Here is an 8906-nt window from a genome sequence, read left to right as displayed (position 1 = left end):
ATTTTCTATAAAAACAAAACCAGAAAGCCCCACTGGAATAGAAGGGGGTTGAGGCCGTTACTACAAATAACAATAAAAAATACACAATACATCTATTTTCTGACCAATTTAGATAGCCATGTAACTAAAAAGAAAAGGATAAGACTAATAAGAATAAAAACAATGCATAGAACATTTAAAATTTCCACCAACCCTGACAGTCTTGGGTAGGGGTCACAGGGACATGAAGACCACTGCCTGAACCTCTGCAGACCATTCTGTCCCAGGTAGTACTTTCTGCCACCACAGCGGCCCATGTCAGAAGAACACAGCCATCCTGGGGTCTTTCATATTGGACAGCCACATCTTACCCCTGTCACACCTGTTACTGAATATGGAGGAAAAGTATGTCTTGAGCTGATCCCTGAGGAATTTTTCCAGTTCCTTTACCCCAGAACTATGGTAACAGGACATTCGTGCTTGGAACTGTGCTTAGCTTGTATTTTCTATCCAAAAAAATAAATGCGATTACACCAGAGACCTTTCCACCATATCAGTAGTGGGGTTGATTGTCAATGTCACTAAGAAATATGGTGCCTCTATTGGAGAATTTATTGATAAACTTAATGAGCAAAAAATTGTTCAACTCAAAGAAGTAAGCAGTCAACCATCAAACAAATCCAGGATGTAGTTGACAAGGAGAAGGCACAGGCAGGCACTGGTTCGGAAGTGCCTCTACCTGTTTGACATTCAGAGGAATAACATTGCCAAAGGCCTTGGAGGTCACTTCCTGGGAAAGGCTACATAGAGCACATAAGGAGGCAAAGTTGTCTGGACTACCATGTTTCTGCATGACATGATGTTTTTGTTGGTATTTTACTCTTTATTTGGGGAGGGGGGTGTCTGCCACCCAGTTCCCAGATAAATCACACCTGGCCTTAGCTTGGCTTATTTCTTTCCAGTTTTCCTTAACTTAAATTATCCCATCTACCTTTTGCCTCTGGGCTTTTCCCATTCTCTTACTTCTATAAATCTTACTCTTACTCCATGGCTTGCTGTGTAGCGGGGCGTCTGGGTGTCTGGCCCCTGAAGTCCTCCTCCTTCTCTGGCTACTTCTTCCCCTGCTCCTTGATTTCTCCTTCTATATATTCTCTCTGCCTGCCAGCCCTGCCTATTTTTTCTCCTGCCTTGCCATTGGCCATTCAGCTCTTTATTAGACTATAAGGTATTTTACACAGGCACAGTAACACAGCTTCACAGAGCTAAACAAATGCAACATAAACAAAAGTAACACACCTTAAAATAATATTCTACTACAACATGATGCATGGCAAGGAGCAAGAGCAAGTGATATACTGGGTGAAGAAGCATGTAGTACAGAAAGGCAGTGTTGTGGGATGTCTGAATATGTGTTGCTCTGATTGGTTGATAAATAAAGCTGCATTGACCTGTGGTAAGGCAGCTTAGAGGCAGGCAGGGAATCTAAGCAGATGTATGGAGAGAAGAAAGGAAAGCAGAAGAGATATGCCAGCCGCCACCAAAGGAGAAGCAAGATGCTGGCAGACTGGTAATGCCACGGCCATGTGGCAAAACATAGATTAATAGAAATGGGTTAATTTAAGATGAAAGAGCTAGCTAGCAAGAAGCCTGCCATAGGCCATACAGTTGGGAATTAATATAAGCTTCTGAGTGATTATTTTATAAGTGGCTGAGGGAGAGATTTGTCCGGACCACAGGGCCAGGAGGGACTGGACAAATCTGGCTACAGCATGTAGTGCAGCAAGAAAAGGAGATCATTACCAAGTGCATGTGCATCTAAAGCTGCTCACAAAGAAGGCTCAAGCTCAGCCAGTTAGTTATGTGGATGTATCTATCTCAATTGACATGGCCAGAGAGAGTTAAGTTGAAACTAGTCTGTGTGAAGAACTCTTCCTGTGTTGGTGTTTATTGAAAATGCAGTGTACCTTTCTTGAAAAATGATCAAGGTTCATTTAATGACTTAACCTATTGGCCACTCAGGTATTTCTGACCCTTGCTCTGTATCCAGAGTTGTCCAATGATCACTTTTGAATAAGCAATTTACATCAGCTTGCTGCCCAACTAAAATTACCAAGTTAGAGAGTTTTAACTTGCAATTAGTTATACCATCCTGCAATAAAATGACATTTAAAACAGAATAAATAAATAAAATTTCTGGCAATAACTTAAAATGTATCTTTACAAAAAAAACCTAAGAACTATGACATAATAGTTTGAGAAATAACAAATTTAGCTATTTTGAATTTTAATTCTAACTGTTAGCTGCTATGGGATGCTAATAGCCTCAACAAAGGCATCACAGGTATCCAGATTGACATTAATTAGTTAATTATATTCCCAAAGGGAAAAGGATCTCAGACTTTTCTAACATATTTAAAAGGCTTTAATAAGGAAAAAAATTGAAATACTTGAACAGCTAATGCATATATAGGAAAATAAAAGAATAGCAATGTGTGTCAGAGTTTGACTGGAGACTCAAGCACTTTAGGTAACTTTCTTAACAAAATACTAATATTGTAGGAGTGGTCTTGTATTATGGAGAGTGATGAGGCAGTTTTTGTAAGGCTATAATCTCTCTCTCTCTCTCTCTGTCTCCTCTCTCTCTTTCTCATGTATGTGTGTGTGTGTGTGTGTGTTGTTTGTTTTTTACTCTTTTTGAGGGGCCCCACCACCCAGCTCCCAAATAAATCATACACAGAGGCTTATTACTTATGAATGCCCAGCCTTAGCTTGGTTTAGTTTCTCGCCAGCTTTCCTTATCTTAAATTATCCCATCTACCTTTTGCCTCTAGGCTTTTCCCATTCTCTAACTTCTGTAAATCTTATTTTTACTCCGTGGCTTGCTGTGTAGCTAGGTGGCTGGCCCCTAGAGTCCTCCTCCTTCTCTGGCTCCTAGATCTTAGATCTCCTTCCTCCCAGTTTTCTCCTTCTGTATATACTCCCTGCCTGCCAGCCCCACCTATGCTTGCTATTGCCCAAGTCCATCAGTTGCTTTTCTCTGTGCCCTGCAGAATGTGTGTGTGTGTGTGTGTGTGTGTGTGTGTGTGTGTGTGTGTGTGTGTGTGGTTTGTGGGCATGTCTATGTGCAGGGAGGCCCAAAGAGGACATTAAGTCCTGCTCTATCATTTTCCACCTTACTCCTTTGAGATGGTGTCTTGTTTCCCGTCTCTGTCCCTCCCCCACAGTGTTGGTGCTGCAGAGTGTGTCTCAGCTTGGCTTTTTACATGCATGGCAGGGATCTGAGCTCAGGTCTTCATATTTGCATAGCAAGTGCTCTTCCCCTCAGAGCCATCTCTCCAGTGCTGATGTTGTAAGCATCCTGCAAAGGAAGTTGGTTGAGAGATGAACAAACTCCTGAGCCAGGTATCAGAGAAGCTAAAGGGAGCTCTGGGGAAAATAGAATAGCTGCAGGTCCAGGTACTCTGTCAACCAGGTGAGCTAGCCAATCACAACTCATGAGCTGCCACAATATCTGGTCAATTTCCAAATATCTTCAAAGTTGTTACATATATTTCAAATATCTTTGAGGCTTACCCTAACTAGAACATAATTCTAGGAAATTTCCAACCTACTCAGTTTAGAATATTGCCTACTTAGATGCCTGTGGTGATATATTGTGCACTCTAATAAAACTTATCTAGGGATCAGAGGACAGAGCCAGCCACTAGATTAGGCATAGAGGCCAGACAGTGATGGCACACACCTTTAACCCTATCACTGGGGAGGCAGAGATAGATCTGGATCTCTGTGAGTTCAAGGCCACAGTGGAAACAGAGCCAGGCAGTGGTGGCACACACCTTTAATCCCAGTACTGGGAAGCACACATGCCTTTGATCCCAGGAAGTGATGTCTGGGCAGAGAAAAGTATATAATGTGTGAGGAAACAAGAACTCACTCTCTTGAGGCTGAGAATTTCACAGAGGTAAGAATGTGGCTGGCTTGTTCTGTTTCTCTGATCTTTCAGCTTTCACCCCAATATCTGGCTTGGGGTTTTTTCTATTAAGAAAACTGTTTAGCAATTCATGTTACAGATGCCCACATTACTAAAGATGAAAAAATGAGATAAATGTAAATAAAAGAAATGTATAGAACATTTTAAATTTAAATTTGATGCCATTTTTTTCAATGCCATAGTAGAATGGGGTTAAGTAGAAAATGAGATGTTTATATAATTCTTAAGTAGATGTTCCATAAAAGGTCTCCAAGATATACCTGAAGTATATCTACCAATATGCTATATAAAGAAATGGCCATGTCAAGGTCACCATTGACAAGAACTGAAGATAAACACAAAGTCTTCTATCTAGAAAGAACTGGAACTCAGAGCAGTGAGCTAAATTAGCAAACCAACAAGGAATGAGGAATCTTTCAGGAATAAGCAACAAAAGAAAGCCATTACCCATAGGAGGATATGAGTTCAACAACTATTGACTCCTCCCTAGCTCCCAACACTGGACCAACTCCTCTTCCACCAAAGCCACATGCCCTGCCCTGTCCTGCCTGTGTATAAGCTGGGATAGTTATGGCAGTATCTCCTTTCCCACTGGCCTCCCAACCCTCCTTACTATAGACACGTGGCTCCCTACTGTTGCAGTTTCTGTTCAGGGGCAAGCTAAGTGCCAGGAACAAGGGTCAACAGAGCTCAGCCCCACCCATCATCCTGAATAACTTATAGTGCTAATGGCCTAATATGGAGCTGCCCTCAACATGCCCCTCTGCCAAGATGCTGTAACCATGTGCTCCTACTCAACCTCTCCCATGTGAAAGTCCAGGAAAACCCTCCTCCCCCAACACACACACACACACACACACACACACACACACACACTTCACCATAGTCAGGCTGTTTGGCAGAAATTATTTGGGCCCTGCAAAGGAAGTTTGGACCACACATAAACTGAGGGCCAACCTTAGAGCATGCTTCTTGTCTCATGGGACCTCATTTACAAAAACCAAGTCAAAGAGGAAATGAGGAAGCATTTCAAGAAAAAGCCTGAACCCACATCTGTGAGTCTTTCTGACAGTGGGGATTACCTTAGTCATAAAACCACAAGGCAGTCCAGGGTAGGGCTTTTTTCCCAGAAATCAGTGACCGGGGGCCTGGAACATCTTGCTAGCCTTCATAAAATAAAGACTAATTATCAAATGCCTTAAGCTTTTCGATAAGGTGGGTTTTTTTTTTTTTTTGTTGCTGTTGTTGTTGTTTCTCTAGCTTGGTGATTGGATTTTTTATTAATTAATTAATTATATACAGCCATATTTGCAATAACAAGAATATTTTAATTTTCCAAATGTATTATTATTGTGCATGCATGTGCTGATGTGTGTGGGGATGAAGAGGTCAGAGGACAACTTTGTGGAGCTTCTCCTTCCACCTCCAAGTGGGATTCAGGCAGTGAGCTCAAGTATACAGGCACACGTAACAAGTGTTACCCACTGAACAGTCTCATGGGCCCAACAAGAAAGCTTTAATACTGATATGGGATTAAAAGATTAAAAAGATTCTGGTAAACAGTGGCTTTGATAATAACTCAGAAGGTATTTTAATTTCCACTTTAAAAACACTTTAATTTCTTTTCTGATTTCAATATTTCACATTTTATTTTGACAATGATAGACTGAATTGTTTTCACACCAATATTAATTTTTTAAAGAAAAACATTAGAAATTGAAAAACCTATGTAAGCATTTCTACAACCTATTTGGGCTGCCCACATCAATTAATTTAGTTAGAAATAAATGTCAGTTTCTGTGCATCTCTTTTAACTAGTTTGATAACTGAAATGAGTTGTGGAGTGTTTGCTATTTTATTTGTAGCCAATTCAAAAAAAAATGAACAAGAAAATGCTGATAAAATATAAATTAAAATAATTTGAATTTTTCCTTTTTTCTTTTTGCATGATTATAGCTGAACTTTTCCTTGTCCTGCCCAGCTCCCACAGCCCTGCAGCTGCTTGGACTCAAGTAAACACACAGAGGCTTATATTAATTAAAACTGTTCTGCCATTAGCTCAGGCTAACTATTGACTAGCTCTTACACTTAAATTAACCCATAATTCTTATTTATGTTTAGCCACGTGGGTTGGTACCTTTCCTCAGTTCTGCCTTCATATCTTGCTTCCTCTGTGTCTGGTTGGCAACTCCTGACTCAGCCTTCCTGTTCTCAGAATTCTTCTCTCTGCTTATCCTGCCTATACTTCTGCCTGGCTACTGGCCAATCAACATTTTATGTATTAACCATCAGAGCAACACATTCTCACAACATACAGAGTGATATTCACAACACATGATTGCCTAATGTCTTAATTTCTTTTCTGTTGTTATGATAGAATATCCTGACAAAAGAAAATTAGAGGAGAAAGGGTATATTTAATATCCATCGACCATATCAAGGAAATAAGTTGGTCATGTCACTCCCATAATTGGGAATAAAATATAACCAATGCATGCATGCTCTGTTCAGCTTCAGTTCAGGATCTCCTCCCTAGGTAATAGTACTACCACAATGGGTGGGTCTTCTCACTTAAATGAACCTAATCAGGATAATTTCCCACAGATGTGACACAAGTCAACCTGATCTAGACTATACCGTATTAAGACTCTCATCTCAGATAATTCTAGACTGTGGTAAGTGGATAATTAAAACTAATTATTACTGGGTGTAGTAGCATTCACCTTAATCCAAGCAGTTGGGAGGCAGGGGGCAATGGATCTATGTGAATTCTTGGACAGCCAGGGCTACATAGAGAGATCCTGTATGAGTCATCAATCAATCAATAAAAAGAAATAAATAAAACTAATCTTTATACCTAGGAAATACTTCCTCCTTTTAATAGTCATGATTTATATAATGAATATTACAAATTAGACAATTAAAAAGTTTCTGATTTAAGAGATTACGAGGTATAAATAAGATTAAGAAGGATAATGACTTTATTTCTTCTTTTAGCTGATAAACAACAAAGTGAAAATATGAGCAAAATACTGACATAATTGGAATTCCAAGGAAATCAGTGAGTTACATTAAAATACATACTCAGTATTTCTGAAAATCATATGTGGTTTAAACTTGTGTTTTTATTTATTAACTTTTAGGTTTCTAATTTGTTAACTTAGTGGATCTCTAACTCCTTTATCAAAACAAACAAGCCAAATTAACTGTATAATAATCAAGAAGCATAACTGAGTTCTAGAAAACAAAACAGGATTTTATTTTATTTCACAAAAATATTTGTTTCAAGCTGGGTGGTGATTGAGTACACCTTTAATCCTAGGACTTAAGAGGCAGAGGTAGGTGGATCTCTGAGTTCAAGGCCAGTGTGATCTACAGAGTAAGTTCCAGGACAGCCAGAGCTACACACACACACAAAAAAAATGCTGTCTCAGAAAAAAAAAATCTGTTTCACTGTTTCATGTTTTTCTCTCTTTTTTAAACAAAAGCTTTATTTATTGTTTGTTTGTTTGTTTTGAGGTAAACATTTTTGCTATGGACCTGAATGAATTTGAGATTTCCTAACACTAACCCTCCAATTTGCTGTGCAGCTAAGGATGACCTTGAACTTGTGCTCCTCTTGTCTCTACCTCCAGAATACTGGAATTATAAGCATGAACTGCTGCTACGCCCAGTTTATATGACTCTGGAAATGGAACCCAGGGCTCTCAGGCTCAGCCATCTAAGCAACTTCCCCAGCCTGAAATGCTGAAATGTGACACCTCTGTTTCTTGATGTTACCAGGCAAACCTGGCGGTTGCTTTTAGACATGCTCTGAACAGCCTAGGCGATAATCTTCTATTCAAATATACTGTCTGGTTCCTTGACTTCTACTCATGAACAATCTGCTTTAGGGCCAAGAGAACAAGACAGAGTCCATTTTAAGAAAGAACTCCATTTTAAACAGGACTTGACCAGGGGTTGAACCTGGTTCCAATAAAACCCACACAGTTCCAAGAAAAATCACAAACTGCCAGGGCCCGGTCAAGGTGACCCCACCAGGGTGGGCTGGCAATGAGGAACTTTGGTAAACAACACCTGTGGGCTCCAAATGTCCTTGTGGCCTTCTGATAACCATTGTTGAAAATTCCTCCAGCCCCCAACCAGTGAATTCAAAGGTTACATACCCTCACCCAATCATGAGACACAAGGCTTGTACCTCCCTGTTGCTGTTTTTCCCTTTAAAAACCCCTTTCTCTGAGGGCTCAGGGCTGCTCTCCACCCGCTGCTTCCGTGCTGGATAATGGACCCAGCTTGAGCTTGTTATCAATAAACCCCTGTGTGTTTGCATGGGCTATTGGCTCTGTGGTGGTCTTGCTCGGGGGAGAGGGTGTGTGTCTTGCAATGGGCACAACAGGGTCTGCCTGAAACTAAATCTATTGCTCTGCACCAATCCCCGGTAAAGACTAAAATCCCCAGGCATTTGTTAGGAATGTTTATTTTGCTGTTACTCAATACTTAACCAGCAATTCAGGTGAGAGTTACAATTTCTTCAGCAGCCTGCCAGGAGTCCAGTGAGGCTGTCCTCTCAAAGAAGAACTAAGTAATTGTTCTACAATTGTTTGCTCTACAATCCCCCCAGAATAATTTTTAAACACAACTGAACCTGAAAATCTTAAATGACAGATCTAATTCATATTGATATTTCCTTAATAGCCCCACAGGCTTCTCTCTGTTCCTTTATCTTTTCAAGCTAAATCCTGAGTTTATTCAGATACAGCTGTATTTTAAGAGGGACTGTGTTAGAAAACTACCCCAAGATATCTCTGACAAAATTTCTCACTGACCATTATTAATAGACAGTAGTTTGCTGTTGTAAGGAATGTGTGTTTATGCCAATGAAAATGTAAGATGCAATCAGAACTGATAGGCTTTTAGCTATTTCCTTAGATAATGA

General features: G+C 40.0%; 1 pseudogene; it reads left to right on the top strand.

Annotated features, from left to right (window-relative positions):
- Positions 1–294: 294 nt before the first annotated feature.
- LOC131895655 (ATP synthase F(0) complex subunit B1, mitochondrial-like) lies at positions 295–1881 on the top strand (annotated as a pseudogene).
- The last annotated feature ends 7025 nt before the right edge of the window (positions 1882–8906 follow it).

Source organism: Peromyscus eremicus, chromosome 19 (genome assembly GCF_949786415.1).
Source record: "Peromyscus eremicus chromosome 19, PerEre_H2_v1, whole genome shotgun sequence".
NCBI lineage: Eukaryota > Metazoa > Chordata > Mammalia > Rodentia > Cricetidae > Peromyscus > Peromyscus eremicus.
Note: the sequence above shows the minus strand (reverse complement) of the source record. Positions and strands in the feature narration are given on the sequence as shown.